The sequence below is a fragment of the Neoarius graeffei genome, chromosome 11 (assembly GCF_027579695.1).
Source record: "Neoarius graeffei isolate fNeoGra1 chromosome 11, fNeoGra1.pri, whole genome shotgun sequence".
Classification (NCBI taxonomy): Eukaryota; Metazoa; Chordata; class Actinopteri; order Siluriformes; family Ariidae; genus Neoarius; species Neoarius graeffei.
The window spans coordinates 43,742,867-43,757,101 of NC_083579.1; the positions used below are offsets into that span (position 1 = coordinate 43,742,867).

The 14,235-nt window shown below is 42.6% G+C and overlaps 1 protein-coding gene across 1 annotated transcript in view; it reads right to left on the reverse strand.

The window, feature by feature from the left end:
- Positions 1–14,235, reverse strand: part of dnajc17 (DnaJ (Hsp40) homolog, subfamily C, member 17) — a 126,908-nt gene that overhangs the window by 22,849 nt on the left and 89,824 nt on the right. The gene's annotated exons all lie outside the window — the stretch shown is intronic.

Consider the following 14,235-nt stretch of genomic DNA (forward strand, 5'->3'; position numbering starts at 1 on the left):
TTATTAAGTCGAGTTTATTATTCATTGATATTCACTGAGCCTGAGGTAGATAATTGTTTTAGTATAAATATGCAGGGGATTATTTTTTAAAAATCGTATTTAAAAAAATTTATTTCAAACTTCAAAAGCAGCATGTAAATGTAATAACGGCATGGCACATACTTGTGCCACTTATCTATGCCGAGTCACATAAAATAATTTGGAAATAGATTAAATAAATCCCAATTCCACCTTACCTTTGAATAGTTTTAGACCTAATTTCAAGGCATCTTTAGTGCTTTTACTGTAGGAACAGCATTTTCTTGCATAATTTCTAATTCTTCCTCACTTATGGTGACGAAGCGATTGGCCGCCATTTTGCTGAGTCACTTGAGGCGATTATCGAGAAATAGTCTGAATCTCTCGACCAATCAGCAAGCACAATTTTCTATAATCACCTCCGTATTTATACAAATATCTGTTGTTCGGCAAAAAATTTTCACCTCTATTCTCTCAAAAGCAGTGTGCTGGAATGCTGTGGTGGCTAAAAGGGCTGTCCATTAGCAGCAGTCCTCCTAACAAGGACGTGTATTTTTCACTGAATCTCCATTGGTTTGTCCTGCACGTAGGGGAATGAGAAAAGAAAAGTACTGAAGCTCCTTACAAAGTAGTAAAGAAGAAAACAGTATGGGTGAAATGCAACATCATTATCTGTATCTGTTTAGTGCTTCAAATATTTGTACCTGTAGCCAGATTAACACAAAGTGGGCAGTTGTCTTTATAAATCTCCATCAGTTATCTGGGATACTTTTGTCTCTGCAGACCCCAGATAACTTGAAGTTTGGTGCTTGGACCAGTAGTTTATTATTTAATCTGCCGGTTTCTTTAACATTAATCTCTTTGGAAAATTTGTTCTTCTAGAAGGTAAAAATAGAACTTTAGAAAGATCAATCTGAAAAGTAAATTTCCTTAAGATCTCTTACATTGAGCTTCATCATTATCTTTTAGTAAAAGTTGTGCGTAAATCTTTATATAAACCAATTAAAACTTGGCGGCACGGTGGTGTAGTGGTTAGCGCTGTCGCCTCACAGCAAGAAGGTTTGGGTTCGAGCCCCGTGGCCGGCGAGGGCCTTTCTGTGCGGAGTTTGCATGTTCTCCCCGTGTCCGCGTGGGTTTCCTCCGGGTGCTCCGGTTTCCCCAACAGTCCAAAGACATGCAGGTTAGGTTAACTGGTGACTCTAAATTGACCGTAGGTGTGAATGTGAGTGTGAATGGTTGTCTGTGTCTATGTATCAGCCCTGTGATGACCTGGCGACTTGTCCAGGGTGTACCCCGCCTTTTGCCCGTAGTCAGTTGGGATAGGCTCCAGCTTGCCTGCGACCCTGTAGAACAGGATAAAGCGGCTAGAGATAATGAGATGAGATGAGAAATTAAAACTTCCAACGGGTTTACAGTTTTGGAAACGCGGATTTTGATGGCATATGAATGAATGCCAATCATCAGTAAATTACCAAGCATGTGCATGGGATAGTTCATTTGCATGCAGTGATGCCCACTAAACTCCATAAAGGTTCAAGAAAGCTTTGAGCACAAAACAATCAATCAATCAAGGTAAAGCCTGAAAAACAGAAGTGGAATTTTTTGACTCATTACACTGCCAGTAAAACTTAATAATATACACTCACCGGCCACTTTATTAGGAACACCCATCCACCTGCTGTTTTATGCCGTTATCTAATCAGCCAATCGCTTGACAGCAGCGCGATGCACAAAATCATGCAGATACAAATCAAAAGCTTCAGTTCACGTTCACTGCAAACATCAGAATGGGAAAAAATTGTGATCTCTGTGACTTTCACTGTGTGTGGTATGGGTGTTGGTGCCAGATAGACTGGTTTGAGTATTTCACAAACTGCTGATCTCCTGGGGTTTTCACACACAGCAGTCTCTAAAGTTTACACAGAATGGTGCGTAAAACAAAAAACACTGAGTGAGCGACAGTTCTGTGGGTGGAAATGCCTTGTTGATAAGAGAGGTCAGAGGAAAATGGCCAGATTGGTTCGAGCTGCCAGCAAGGACATAGCAACTCTTTACAACCGTGATGAGCAGAAAAGCATCTCAGCATGCAACAGCAGAAAAGCACATTGGGTTCCACTCTTGCCAGCCAAGAACAGGAATCTTAGAATCAAGAACAAGTTCCTATTAAAGTGGCCAGTGAGCGTATATTGTTAACAATAAGAAGTGAGCACTACATTTTCTGTCAGCTGAGGCATTTGCTTACAGCATATAGCTATGCACAGGCAGACCGGACCGTCCTCCGTTTATACGGCGCCATTTCTTTTGCCATAGTTTTATTCGTCTTCATTAAATGGGTATGCGCTGGCTCATTTAATTTATTCATATTCTTTAACAAAACGCCAATAAAATAAAATGACTCATTTTCACACAATGTTCTTGATGGTACTCTTAATGCCTGACCGAGGGAACTGGCATGAGGATGTGTTTTTAATAGAGACTCCAAAGCATTTCTTTAAGTCGCTCTGGATATGTGTGTCTGCTAAATGCTTTAAACGTAATAAAAATAAACAAGTTAAACTGGACAGTATATTCCATATATAAAAGTGCAGTAATCCATGCTAATTATATGATTTGAAGTCGCATGAGTCAAGGTTTATATTAAATAGTCTTCTTATGCATAAATTTACACACAGTCCGTAGCATGAGTAGGATATGAACTTTTTTAAATTTACAAGTACTTCATGAACACCAAATTTACAGTGTAAGGGCCCGGTCCCACAACACCAATAACTATAACTATACCTATAACTACAACTATGACTATACCTCTGCCTGAATTTAGCTCTAGTCTGGAGCAGTCACACCACAACTATAATCCCAACTATAATATTGCTCTGTCCTGACACTCAGGGAAATAAATGCAAGCAACTTAGGAACAGTCATGAAAGCTTTTCCCAAGTAGTGGCACATTATTCCGGGTCATACTGTACAGCTTGGACTTCAAAACAACCCATGCACATACTCCAGTGGTTGATATAATACGGTTAGGTCATGGACTACAGAAATATAATAAAAAGGGATACAAAATACGGAGTGGTTACGGATTTTAATCTGGATGCATCATGTACACGAATTTACGGATTGGTCACGGACATTTCAGTATATTACAGACTGGTTACGGATTTCATACAGATGATCCATCACAGATTTAAAAAAAAAAAAAAAAGAAGTCTAAAACAATTAAAATGCTCGGACTGCCGAAGTTCATAATTAAAATATCTTACCTGCATTTGTATGTTTATTAATTTACTATTGATATTTCACAGAAAATCACATATCCGTGAATAAACGATCTGTGCTTTGTATTATAGTTTTCATTTTCTGTGAATCCACCTTCCATGACTTCATGATGCAACAAGGATATACAAAGCTGCCCGAGAAAAATAGCATGTGCTCAGACAACATCACATGTAAACAATTACCTGATTGGTCAGATGTTTTATGGGATCAGGTTCAGGTCCGGGAAGAAGCAAAAGCATCACTGCTTAAACCCAGTCCTGGGCTACAGGTATCGTTATTGGTCTGGTGTGACCACCAACCACATAAACTGCAGGGGACCGATTTATAGTTATCGTCAGGGCAGGAATTTCAGGAGGGCCATGGCCCTCGTGCCCTCTCATTTTGGCCTTGTGCCCTTGGAAAAAAATATCTGCTGTAAGGCCACAGTGGCCTTGATGCCCTGCGGTTTTGCGGTTTTGTAGTCTGCCTCATGACTGCCAATAGGCTTTAACATCACCTGCGTCTATTGAGGAAAAAAAATACATCTTTTGATGACATTCTGGATTCTTATTGGGCAACTCATCAGTGGTGGATCGGACTCTAGCCTGGCATGAACCGCTCTGACGTGCTATAATGACACCAATCTATCACCAGCCAACCAGGAGACTTAATCAAACGCATCCCCCGCCCACTTGTGTCCGCGTCTGAAACGTTGAATTTTCACAGAAGGGGGGAAGAAGTTGACTGAGGTAAGATTGTGTGATAAATTAACGAACGAATAAGATAGGAATTTCAACATATAGGGCTTAAGTTTGTTACCATTAAATAAGCATTGTTTATACAGTAATGTTATGTCGTTACAACGTTGACCCACTTTTAACGTGCCGAGTACCGACTGTAGCCGGTAACAAATGCTAATTAGCTTGCTGTCAAAAGTGCAAAGACCTTAAATTGCTCTGTGTAAATTAGAAAATGGCGCAACTTCCTCTGTAGCTGTCAGCGGACAAGCACAGACTTGTCTTGAGTTTTGAGCCAATCACAGCAGGGCAGCACTGTGGCCTGAGGTAAAACATGATAGTTTAAGTTTGTTAAAATTACAAAAATGAGTACACCCAATGACCGTCTCATATACTCTTCATATACTCATACTGTTTAAGTAACGCAATAAAACTAATCTTTAAAAGCGGTATTTACTCAAACTGTTTGCATAGAATGAACTTTGGGGTTAACAGTGTAATAGTGTTGCAGTGCTCTGCAAATTTGCAATTTAATATTTCAGATCTTGAGACATGAAAGTGCTATTTTAAAAAATAAAAGGTCAGAAATTTTTTCTTTGTCGTCTATTTAGTTCATTTTATTTCCTCAATAATTTTCCTTGATTGAGAAATCGGTCTGGGCTCTTATGGGTTAATCAGTAGCCTGCATGCTAGCATATGTTCCATTCACAGTCGAACATTTTGATGAACTCCAGGCTCAATTTTGATTAATCAAAAATCTGCGTAGTAGTACAGTCTGAAGATGCTCTTGCACATTCGGTGTAAATTGAACAAAAATTATGGGAGGATATAGGTTTAATAAGTTTTACAATTTTTGAAGTGAGTGATGGATTGATAAGTTTAGATGTGTTCAATATTTTCTTATCTTCAGACATAATAGTGTAGGAGATGTTTCTTTACCTGCTTGATAGTTTTGACTGAGACTCCAATCTTCCTCAGAAGAGTCATTAGTCCTTAAATTAAATTCATTATAGGCGTGAACTTAAAATCATTGTTTTATTTTATGGCCTTGGTGCCCTGGCTTTTGGCCTTCGTGCCCTCAAAAAATTGACAGCACAAAAGGCCAAGTGGCCTTGCCCCTAAAATGACGAAATTCCAGGCCTGGTTATCGTTATAGTTGTAGTTATAGTTATCAGTATTGTGGGACCGGGCCTTAACTGCTCACACTAACGATTTATACATGCATCTGTTCCTTTCCAGCTTCATAACTGAGGCCTATTGTTAGCATTTATTACATTGTAGTAATAAAATGAAAGAAAGAAATGCGTACAAAAGTGAATTTAATCAGTATTTTGAGTTAACCGTCCAATCATACAATGTGACTAGTAACTTCTGGTATGAATTTATTAAAAATCCATCACCCTGTTGAACATTTATGACAGAAGTGATGCTCTTCTAACAAAACCATTGTCCAACCAAATCCAAACTGTCTAGATTAATACAGTACTGAATGTTGTGTGAAACACTATAAAGTCAGCAAATTACTGTTGGAAAAGCTTTTTTTATTGGAAGGAAGGCTAACAACCTTATTCTGAAGTGTTCTTGTAAATCATTGTTACAACCACACAACAGAAGAGAAAGGAGAGAAAGTACTACATGCACAGTGGTGCTTGAAAGTTTGTAGACCCTTTAGAATTTTCTATATTTCTGCATAAATATGACCTAAAACATCAGATTTTCACACAAGTCCTAAAAGTAGATAAAGAGAACCCAGTTAAACAAATGAGACAAAAATAGTATACTTGGTCATTTATTTATTGAGGAAAATGATCCAATATTACATATCTTTGAGTGGCAAAAGTATGTGAACCTTTGCTTTCAGTATCTGGTGTGACCCCCTTGTGCAGCAATAACTGCAACTAAACATTTCCGGTAACTGTTGATCAGTCCTGCACACCGGCTTGGAGGAATTTTAGCCCATTCCTCCGTACAGAACAGCTTCAACTCTGGGATGTTGGTGGGTTTCCTCACATGAACTGCTCGCTTCAGGTACTTCCACAACATTTCGACTGGATTAAGGTCAGGACTTTGACTTGGCCATTCCAAAACATTAACTTTATTCTTCTTTAACCATTCTTTGGTAGAACGACTTGTGTGCTTAGGGTCGTTGTCTTGCTGCATGACCCACCTTCTCTTGAGATTCAGTTCATGGACAGATGTCCTGACATTTTCCTTTAGAATTCGCTGGTATAATTCATTGTTCCATCAATGATGGCAAGCCGTCCTGGCCCAGATGCAGCAAAACAGGCCCAAACCATGATACTACCACCACCATATTTCACAGATGGCATAAGGTTTCTTATGCTGGAATGCAGTGTTTTCCTTTCTCATAACAACACTTCCCATTTAAACCAAAAAGTTCTATTTTGGTCTCATCCGTCCACAAAACATTTTTCCAATAGCCTTCTGGCTTGTCCACGTGATCTTTAGCAAACTGCAGACGAGGAGCAATGTTCTTTTTGGAGAGCAGTGGCTTTCTCCTTGCAACCCTGCCATGCACACCATTGTTGTTCAGTGTTCTCCTGATGGTGGACTCATGAACATTAACATTAGCCAATGTGAGAGAGGACTTCAGTTGTTTAGAAGTTACACTGGGGTCCTTCGTGACCTCACCGACTATCACACGCCTTGCTCTTGGAATGATCTTTGTTGGTCGACCAGTCCTGTGGAGGGTAACAATGGTCTTGAATCTCCTCCATTTGTACACAATAGGGTGGTCCCAAAGTTTTTTTTTAGGATTTTGTTACGACCACCTTACCTTTTTTTTTTACATTGCCTAAAAGAAGTTATTGTGCGAAATTTGGTTAGGATTGAACAATGTTTAGAGGTGCCACAAAGCCATTAAAGTTTCCACTCAAGACACAATATAAAATAATGTGGCTTATTAACTGTTTCATATTAATACAAACAATACAGTAATATAACTTCCTGTGTTCAAAGTAACAATAGCTATTACTTGTCTGTGATTTTCTAAACCCTTCGGTATTATGATATCTTGGAGATAAAAGAACACACTAAGGACTTCCCTAGCAGAAGGAAGCTTTCTCCCAGACAGTTCCTTGGAAGTGGGACCAATTAAACAAACATAATTGTCCTTTCTGGTTTTGTGCTTTGCACCACCGGTACTACTTGTATTACTGTTGCTAGCCATCTGAAAAACATAGAAAGAAAAACATTCACAACTTCATCAGCATATTACGATCAGTGCTCATTGTTTAAGAACCACTTAGTGCATGAAAGTTAACCTTCTATCAGTCTATAAACTCTTCCTGCCTCTTCTTTTTCATAGAAGTGGCATATTCCCTCTAGAACTGTGACCTTTTGGGGGTTTGAGATCTTCTCTGCAACAGTCTACGCACCAACTAATGTTAATGGCTTAACCCGATTTGCAACCTCGTGTGGCATCTCTAAATATTAACCAATTTTTCTGAAATTTTGCTTGTTGCCTTCTTTTAGCCTATATAAAAAAATGGTAGGGTGGTCGGAATGTTTTGGTAAAAAAAAAAAAAATTTCCCATACATTTCGGGACCACCCTAGTACACAATCTGTCTGACTATGGATTGGTGGAGTCCAAACTCTTTAGAGATGGTTTTGTAACCTTTTCCAGCCTGATGAGCATCAACAACGCTTTTTCTGAGGTCCTCAGTAATCTCATTTGTTCGTGCCATGATACACTTCCACAAACATGTGTTGTGAAAATCAGACTTTGATAGATCCCTGTTCTTTAAATAAAACAGGGTGCCCACTTACACCTGATTGTCATCCCATTGATTGAAAACACCTGACTCTAATTTCACCTTCAAATTAACTGCTAATCCTAGAGGTTCACATACAACCCCAATTCCAAAAAAGTTGGGAAAAAGTACAAATTGTAAAAAAAACCCGGAATGCAATAATTTACAAAATCTCAAAAACTGATATTGTATTCACAATAGAACATAGACAACATATCAAATGTCGAAAATGAGACATTTTGAAATTTCATGCCAAATATTGGCTCATTTGAAATTTCATGACAGCAACACATCTCAAAAAAGTTGGGACAGGGGCAATAAGAGGCTGGAAAAGTTAAAGGTACAAAAAAGGAACAGCTGGAGGACCAAATTGCAACTCATTAGGTCAATTGGCAATAGGTCATTAACATGACTGGGTATAAAAAGAGCATCTTGGAGTGGCAGCAGCTCTCAGAAGTAAAGATGGGAAGAGGATCACCAATCCCCCTAATTCTGTGCCGACAAATAGTGGAGCAATATCAGAAAGGAGTTCGACAGTGTAAAATTGCAAAGAGTTTGAACATATCATCATCTACAGTGCATAATATCATCAAATGATTCAGAGAATCTGGAAGAATCTCTGTGCGTAAGGGTCAAGGGCGGAAAACCATACTGGGTGCCCGTGATCTTCGGGCCCTTAGACGGCACTGCATCACATACAGGCATGCTTCTGTATTGGAAATCACTAAATGGGCTCAGGAATATTTCCAGAGAACATTATCTGTGAACACAATTCACCGTGCCATCCGTCGTTGCCAGCTAAAACTCTATAGTTCAAAGAAGAAGCCGTATCTAAACATGATCCAGAAGCGCAGATGTCTTCTCTGGGCCAAGGCTCATTTAAAATGGACCGTGGCAAAGTGGAAAACTGTTCTGTGGTCAGATGAATCAAAATTTGAAGTTCTTTATGGAAATCAGGGACGCCGTGTCATTCGGACTAAAGAGGAGAAGGACGACCCAAGTTGTTATCAGCGCTCAGTTCAGAAGCCTGCATCTCTGATGGTATGGGGTTGCATTAGTGCGTGTGGCATGGGCAGCTTACACATCTGGAAAGACACCATCAATGCTGAAAGGTATATCCAGGTTCTAGAGCAACATATGCTCCCATCCAGACGACGTCTCTTTCAGGGAAGACCTTGCATTTTCCAACATGACAATGACAAACCACATACTGCATCAATTACAGCATCATGGCTGCGTAGAAGAAGGGTCCAGGTACTGAACTGGCCAGTCTGCAGTCCAGATCTTTCACCCATAGAAAACATTTGGCGCATCATAAAACGGAAGATACGACAAAAAAGACCTAAGACAGTTGAGCAACTAGAATCCTACATTAGACAAGAATGGGTTTACATTCCTATCCCTAAACTTGAGCAACTTGTCTCCTCAGTCCCCAGACGTTTACAGACTGTTGTAAAAAGAAAAGGGGATGTCTCACAGTGGTAAACATGGCCTTGTCCCAACTCTTTTGAGATGTGTTGTTGTCATGAAATTTAAAATCGCCTAATTTGTCTCTTTAAATGATACATTTTCTCAGTTTAAACATTTGATATGTCATCTATGTTCTATTCTGAATAAAATATGGAATTTTGAAATTTCCACATCATTGCATTCCGTTTTTATTTACAATTTGTACTTTGTCCCAACTTTTTTGGAATCGGGGTTGTACTTTTCCCACTCACAGATATGCAATATTGGATCATTTTCCTCAATAAATACATTTATTTATTGAGGAAAATGATCCAATATTGCAGTATAATACTTTTGTCTCATTTGTTTAAATGGGTTCTCTTTATCTACTTTAAAGACTTGTGTAAAAATCTGATGATGTTTTAGGTCATATTTATGCAGAAATATAGAAAATTCTAAAGGGTTCACAAACTTTCAAGCACCACTGTAAGAGAGTGTGTTCCTCTCATTAACATTTAAAAAAAAAAAAAGAGTTTAAGGTAGATGCGCTATGCTTAGGATGATGTCTTGGCTCATAGAAAAGGACTCAAAATCCATCAATGTGCAAAAAGTGGAAGAGAACAGCTGAAAAACAGACCTCATTATACACTGATGTACTGAATGCCAAAAAAGCTTAGAACCTTGATATGAGAATTACCTCCACAGAAGTCAGATATCATCACACCTATACCGTATTTTCTAGACTATAGAGCGCACCTGTATATAAGCCGCATCCGCTCTATTTTTAAAAAAAAAATTTAAAAAAAGATATACAAGCCGCACCGGGCTATAAGCCGCAGATAGCCATGTTGAAAAATTAGATATTTACTGCATGTACAGAACGATTTTGTACTGTAAATGTACATGTATGTACCTGAACAGATTCTTTCCAAACAGTGCCTTTTAACACGGCAGCAAGTTTGCTGATTAAAACGGAACAGAACCAAGAGAAAATAACCGGTATTTATTTACCTTCATTTCTCCTGTGTTTGAAACCACAAGTCACTTTAATCATCTTCGCTGGATTTGAAAATAATTACCAGTTAGTAATTTGTCGTGCGTGTTCTATCTGCTAAAGATCTGCTAATTCTTCTTTGCATTGATTTTTCGTCTATCTTATTTTTGATTCTACTTCCGGTTAGAGCGCCCCTAGCGGTGGAAGAAAAATCCACAGAATAGCCGCACCTTTGTATAAGCCGCATGGTTCAAAACCTAGGAAAAAAGTAGCGGCTTATAGTCCAGAAAATACGGTAATATGTAACAGCATATCATATACCATGCAATATATATTTTTTTAAATCTGATTGTGAACTCGCATGAAGCTTAAGTGCCCAAATCTCACACGGCTGATTTAAGAAGAAAGGGGAAATAATTACCCCTCCTAGAACTGCCACCTTATTGTGGTGGAGGGGTTTGTGTGCTTGAATGATCCTAGGAGCTATGTTGTCGAGGGCATTACGCCCCTGTTAGGGTCTCCCAAGGCAGACAGGTCCTAGGTGACAGGCCAGACCAAGAGCAGTTCACCAAAACCCTTATGGAGAATCGATCAAGGACTGTGACGTCGCCCGGTATGGTGCAGCCGGGGCCCCAACCTGGAGCCAGGCCTGGGGTTGGGGCTCGTATGCGAGCGCTTGGTGGCCGGGCCTTTGCCCATGGGACCCGGCCAGGCTCAGCCCGAAGCGGTGATGTGGGCCCGACCTCCTGTGGGTTCACCACCCACAGAGGTAGCTGTAGGGGGCCGGTGCAGTGTGGATTGGGCGGCAGTCGAAGGCAGGGGCCTCGACGACCTGATCCCCGAACACAGTGGCTAGCTGTTGGGACATGGAATGTCATCTCGTTGGGGGGGAAAGAGCCTGAGCTTGTGTGGGAGGTTGAGAGGTACTGGCTAGAGATAGTCGGGCTCACCTCCATGCACAGCTTGGGCTCTGGAACCCAGCTCCTCGAGAGGGGCTGGACTCTCCACTTCTCTGGAGTCGCCCATGGTGAGCAGCGACGGGATGGTGTGGGCTTGCTTATAGCTCCCCAGCTCAGCCGCCATGTGTTGGAGTTTACCCCAGTGAACGAGAGGGTCGCCTCTCTGTGCCTTCGGATTGGGGAGAGGGCTCTTGCTGTTGTTTGTGCCTACGGGCCGAATAGCAGTATAGAGTATCCAGCCTTCTTGGAGTCCCTGGGAGAGGTACTGAGAGGTGCTCAGACTGGGGACCCCATTGTTCTACTGGGGGACTTCAATGCTCATGTGGGCGACAACAGTGACACCTGGAGGGGCGTGGTTGGGAGGAACGGCCTCCCCAATCTGAACCCGAGTGGTGTTTTGTTATTGGACTTCTGTGCTAGTCACAGTTTGTCCATAACAAAAACACCATGTTCGAGCATAGGGGTGTCCATAAGTGCACGTGGCACCAGGACACCTTAGGTCAGAAGTCGACGATCGACTTTGTTGTCATTTCATCTGATCTCCGGCCCTGTGTCTTGGACACTCGGGTGAAGAGAGGGGCTGAGCTGTCAACTGATCACCACCTGGTGGTGAGTTGGATCTGCTGGCGGAGGAGGAAGCCGGACAGACCTGGCAGGCCCAAATGTATGGTGAGGGTCTGCTGGGAACGTCTGGCCGAGCACTCTGTCGGGGAGGTCTTTAACTCCCACCTCTAGGAGAGCTTCTCCCAGCTTCCGAGGGAGGCGGGGGACATTGAGTCTGAGTGGACCATGTTCTCTACCTCCATTGTAGACGCAGCTGTTCGGGGCTGTGGCCGCAAGGTCTCCGGTGCCTGTCGTGGCGGCAATCCCCGAACCCGGTGGTGGACACCGGAAGTAAGGGATGCCGTCAAGCTGAAGAAGGAGTCCTATCAGGCCATGTTGACCTCCAGGACTCCTGAGGCAGCTGACGGGTATCGGCAGGCCAGGCGTGCCGCCGCTCGGGCAGTTGCGGAGGCAAAAACTCAGAACTGGGAGGAGTTCGGGGAGGCCATGGAGAAGGACTATCGGTCGGCCTCAAAAAAATTCTGGCAAACCGTCCGGCGCCTCAGGAGGGGGAAGCAGTACTCTGCCAACACTGTTTACAGTGCGGGTGGGGAGCTGTTGACCTCGACTGGGGATATTGTCAGGCGGTGGAAGGAATACTTTGAGGATCTCCTCAATCCCACCGTCATGTTTTCCATAGAGGAGACGGAGGCTGATGACTCAGAGGTGGACTCGTCCATTACCCAAGCCGAAGTCACTGAGGTGGTTTGCAAGCTCCTCGGTGGCAAGGCACCGGGGGTGGATGAGATCCGCCCTGAGTATCTCAAGTCTCTGGATGTTGTGGGGCTGTCTTGGCTGACACGCCTCTGCAACATCGCGTGGCGGTCGGGGACAGTACCTCTGGAGTGCCAGACTGGGGTGGTGGTCCCTCTTTTTAAGAAAGGGGACCGGATGAAGCGGCTGGGATGAGAATCAGCACCTCCAAGTCCGAGGCCATGGTTCTCGACCGGAAAAGGGTGGCTTGCCCTCTCCAGGTTGGTGAAGTCCTGCCTCAAGTGGAGGAGTTTAAGTATCTCGGGATCTTGTTCATGAGTGAGGGAAGGATAGAGCGTGAGGTCGACAGACAGATCGGTGCAGCCTCCGCAGTGATGTGGTTGCTTTACCGGTCCGTTGTGGTGAAGAAGGAGCTGAGCCAAAAGGCAAAGCTCTCGATTTACCGGTCGATCTACGTTCCGACTCTCACCTATGGTCATGAGCTTTGGGTAATGACCAAAAGAACAAGATCGCGGATACAAGCAGCCAAAATGAGTTTCCTTCGCAGGGTGGCTGGGCGCTCCCTTAGAGATAGGGTGAGAAGCACAGTCACTTGGGAGGAGCTCGGGGTAGAGCCGCTGCTCCTCCACATTGAGAGGAATCAGCTGAGGTGGCTCGGGCGTCTCTTTCGGATGCCTCCTGGACGCCTCCTTGGGGAGGTGTTCCAGGCATGTCCCCCCGGGAGGAGGCCCTGGGGAAGACCCAGGACACGCTGGAGGGACTATGTCTCTCGGCTGGCCTGGGAACGCCTCGGTGTTCTTCCCGAGGAGCTGGCCGAGGTGTCTGGGGAAAGGGAAGTTTGGGCTTCCATGCTCAGACTGCTGCCTCTGCGACCCGGCCCCAGATAAGCGGAAGAAGACGAGACGGGGAAATAATTGGAAGACAAATTATCTTGGGGCTGCAGAACAAGCCAGACATCTGCAAGATACCCCAACATCATCTGGTACCACTTTCCTGTCCAAATTTCAGTTTGCTATCACCAGGAATACCAGAAACCTGCCATCTCGCAGCATAATGAAAAAAATATACATTTCTTTCCTTGAATTTGCACAAAACCTTGCCCAAAGTACTGTCTGGATAATGGAGACATTCCTTTCCTTGTTGTAACTGCAGCTGGCAGTGTCAAATAATGCTCCTGAAAGCATGCAACATCATTTCACTAAGTTGCTTTGGGGCTTTTTTTCCCTGTGTAAATAATCCATTCTGAACCTGATACCATTTAGAAAGAGGTAAGCTATAACAAAGAGCAGTACAATTCTGATGCACTAACTACCTCACTGTAATCTATTTAATCCTGATAACGAAGACAAAACTCATTTCAATATTACGACCGAAATGATCACTACAGCCCAGGCAAACTGCAGCCATAAATTACATCATTAACTCATGATCATATCAATGTCCAAGTTACTACACAAGATGTTTCTCAGAAACCTGATTCCGTTTAGATGACTTTCTAGGAATACTGGGCCTAACTACTGCTGCCAACACAAGCCCCAAAGCGGACAAATTTAACAACAGAATAATGTACTTCTTTCAGTCATGGCTTATAGATACAGCTGGAAAATAAGGAAAAGTCCGTATAGTAGACACATCTGGTTAATGTTGGATCTGGTGGGAACTATAATACCTCTGGACAGGAAAAAAAAAAAGTTCCAAAATGTTCCAGGCTAAAACTTATAGCAGTGAT